The following is a 4,259-nucleotide window of genomic DNA, read 5'->3' on the forward strand; positions in this document are numbered from 1 at the left end:
AGAAGAATAAGAAGTAGAATAGGAAGAATGCCCCACGATGAGTATTCTGGTTGTATTGGAGTTCTTTTATATGCTATACAGTTGACTTTGTACATGAATAAAACAGGGTAAATTATACAAATGGCAAAACATAAAATAGGTAGTTCCAAGATTATAGGGATTGATTGAGATACTGAATCAGTTATACTTGAATGGCTATAGGCTGCCGTGACATGTGGGGAGTGTCTTGCATATTCATTGGCTGATGGGTAGGATGCTCTTCACGTCCCTTCAAGTGAAAGGGAACAAAATGGAGGTTGAGCTTGGTAGCAAGTTGAGTAAACCGTTCGCGATACAAGCTTTTGGTGAAGAGATCGGCAAGTTGAGAAGCATAGGGAACATAGTGCGTCTGAAGAACACCTTGGGAAATTAACTCGCGAACAAAATGGTAGTCGATTTCAATATGGCGGGTACGAGCATGGAAGACGGGATTCGCGGCCATGTGGAGGGCAGATATGTTGTCGACAAAGATACATGGAGGGGAATGAAGAGGAATACCCAACTCACGAAACAAGTAGCCAAACCAACGAAGCTCAGCTGCAGTGGTAACAAGTGCGCAATACTCGGCTTCAGAGCTTGAGCGGGATACGGCGTATTGTTTCTTAGCAGTCCAAGTGAGAATATTAGGACCAAGGAAAACACATGCCCCAGTAGTAGAGCGGCGGTCATCAATAGAGCCGGCCCAGTCAACGTCGGAGAAGGCTAATAGAGTGAGGTTAGCAGAAGCACGAAAGAGAAGGCCATGCTCAAGAGTGCCCTTAATGTGGCGATAGATCCTTTTAACAGCCTGGAGGTGAGTGGAACACAGATGATGCATGAATTGGCATACCTAATTTAAGGCAAAAGCGATATTGAGGCGAGACAGAGTAAGGTACTAAGGGCCCCTAACCATACTTCGGTACAGTGTCGGGTCAGAGATCGGGTCACCATCATTTGCAGAGAGTCTGGTGGAGGAGAGCAGTGGTGTGGGACTTGGTTTACATGCTGCCATATTAAATTTGGTGAGAAGGTCGGATGCATAACGAGCTTGAGAGATTGATAAGCAACCATTGGTGCGAAAAACTTCCATGCCAAGAAAAAAATTGGGCTATCCCAGCCTATGACTATCAAAGATTAAACATAATTCATCAATGAATTTGTTAACTGCAGGAAGGGTACTACCTGTGACAATTAAGTCATCAACATAGACAAGGACATAAAGAGTATGAGAGGTTGTATGATGAATAAAAAGTGAAGCATCAGATTGACTATGGAAGAATCCTTGATGAATTAAAAAAGAATGGAGTTGATGAAACCATGCACGTGGGGCCTGTTTAAGGCCATAGAGTGCCTTGTGGAGTTTGCAGACATATTTGGAGCCAAAGGGGTCAGCAAAACCTAAGGGCTGCTTCATGTAAACCTCCTCCTGTAAGATACCATTTAAAAAAGCATTACGAACATCAAGTTGTTGCAAGGGCCAATTCCTGGAAAGAGCAATAGTTAAGATAGTGTGAATAGTAGCTGGCTTGACAACATGACTAAATGTTTCATCATAGTCAAGGCCCTCCATTTGATTAAAGCCCTTGGCAACTAAGCGTGCTTTGTGTCTATCAATAGTGCCATCGGCTTTTCGCTTGACTTTGAAAACCCATTTACAGCCTACGATGTTCATGGTTAGTGTAGAAGGAACGAGGGACCAAGTTTGGTTCTTTATAAGGGCTGTATATTCTTCTTGCATCGCTACCTGCCAGTGAGGGAATTTAGAAGCTTGAGTATAACTGGTAGGCTCAATTAAGAGAAGATCCATAAGAGTTGCAGTTAAGGCTGTTAGTGTTTTTTAGGTATGAACACTCAGAATTTGCAGAAGGAAACAGAAGGGAAAGAAGCAAGAAGAAATTACCAAAATCTGTCTGCTACACGTGTAGCAGCAGAGTGTTCATTCACTTTTTTCTTTTTTACAACCTCACGCACATAGTGTGAGGGATATATCTGTTATGTACAGTAGCTGGATCTCTTACATCACAAGATGATCTCAGCCGTTCACTTTGGCAACCAATAGGAAGCTTACACTTGTCATAAAAGGAAATAAAATGGAAAACAAATTAAACTAACTCTTAAGTCAGCTTAAGGCTTATAATTCAACACTCCCCTTTAAGTCTTGAGCTTTTTAACTGCAATCATACTTCTAAGGTAATTGAATCGATCCTTAGCCAAGGATTTGGTGAAAATGTCAGCTAGTTATTCCTTAGTAGGACAGTACACCAAGTCAATGATGCCTTCTTGAAGAGCATCTTTGATGAAATGATATCTTCGATCAATATGCTTTGTCTTCTGATGAAACATAGGATTTTTAGTGATGGCAATTGCAGATGTATTGTCACACTGCAATGGAGTTGCTTCTGTCTGAAGTTCTCCAAAGTCTTCTAACACGAATCTAAGCCAAATGGCCTATGCAGTAGCCTCAGATGCACTTATATACTCTACTTCTACTGTGGACAACGCCACACAATTCTGCTTGACTGAAGCCCAAGAGAAAACACCGCTGCCCAAGGAGAATGCATATCCAGAGATGCTTTTGCTGTCATCGATTGATCCTCCCCAGTCACTGTCACAGAAGCCAATCAACATTGCATTCTTGCCTTTCACATACTCTAGACCATAGTCTAGAGTCCCCTTAATGTACCTTAGCACTCGTTTAGCAGTTCCATAGTGCTTATTTGTAGAGCAATGAATGAAACGAGCAAGCAGGCTAGAAGCATACATAATATCTGGTCTAGTGGCAGTTAGGTACAAGAGGCTACCTACAATGCTTCTATATTGCTCTTCACTTGCTGCTCCACTTCCATCATCCTTAACTAGCTTTTTAGTAGCTACAAGAGGTGTGGTTACAGACTTGCACTCATTTAGGCCAAATTTGTTTAATAAAGAACCTGCATACTTCTTTTGGTGAATGAATATGCTTGAGTTCGTTTGAACCACTCTCATGCCAAGAAAATGATGTAGAAGGCCCAAATCTGTCATCTCATCGTTCATCATCATCTCTTCCTTGAATTCATCTAATAATTCTTTGCACCTCCCTGTATACACAATGTCATCAACATAAATAGAGACAATGAGAATATCTCTATATTCCCTTGTCTTGGTATACAAATTAGCTTCACTTAGGCTTTTTTTAAAACCACATTGCATGAAGTAGGTGTCTATCTCTCCATACCAAGCTCTAGGTGCTTGTTTTAGACCATAAAAAGCTTTGTGCAGCCTATATACTTTATCTTCCTTGCCCTTGATCACATAACCCTCTGGTTGGTTTATATATACCTCTTCTTGCAGTACACCATTTAGAAAAAGCTGATTTTACATCAAGAAGGTACAGCTTCCATTCCTTCTGAGCAACCAGGGCAATGAGAGTTCTAATGGTGTCTAATCTAGCCACAGGAGCATAGGTTTCATTGTAATCCAGTCCAAGTTTCTAAGCATACCCTTTTGCAACTAACCTTGCCTTGTTCTTTTGAACTGAACCATCCAAGTTTAGCTTGCTTTTGTAAACCCACTTGACTCCAATAACTGGTTTCTCAGTTGGTCTATCAACCAATTCCCAAGTACCATTTTTCTCAATCATTCGGAGTTCATCTTCCATAGCTTTTAGCCATGCCTTGTCTTGAGCTGCCTCTGCATATCTTTCTGGTTCAATGATGCAGAGATTGCACTGTGCAAGCACATCATCTAACCTTCTCCACTTCAATGGTGAGTGATCATAAGCTTGAGTGTTCCTTTCTTCACTGCTTATGTCACTTGAGATATGTTGTGATGGTGCTTGAGAGGATGATGGACTCCTTTCATATTGGGTTTGAGTCTGAGGTGTTAGTGCAACATTCTCAGCTTTATCTCCTATAACGAAGCCATGCCCACTTAGACTTTCATCAGGAAATGGTGTCATAGCTTTGCCATAGTGTTCTGTCCAGTTCCAATATCCTTCCTCATTAAAGGTGACTTCTCTTGACAAGGTAAGTTTCTTGGAGATTGGATCAAAAATTCTATAACCTTTCTCACAGGTTGCATAGCCAACAAACACTCCCTTTACACTTTTGGGTTCCAGTTGGTGTCTTAATTCATTAGGCACATGAACATAACACAAGGAGCCAAAAACTTTCAGATGAGCAATGCCCGGCTTTCTTCCACTATAAGCCTCAAAAGGTGTGACATTGTTCAAAGCCTTGGTAGGACATCTATTCAAGATATAT

Source organism: Prunus persica, chromosome G1 (genome assembly GCF_000346465.2).
Source record: "Prunus persica cultivar Lovell chromosome G1, Prunus_persica_NCBIv2, whole genome shotgun sequence".
In the NCBI taxonomy this organism is placed as follows: domain Eukaryota; kingdom Viridiplantae; phylum Streptophyta; class Magnoliopsida; order Rosales; family Rosaceae; genus Prunus; species Prunus persica.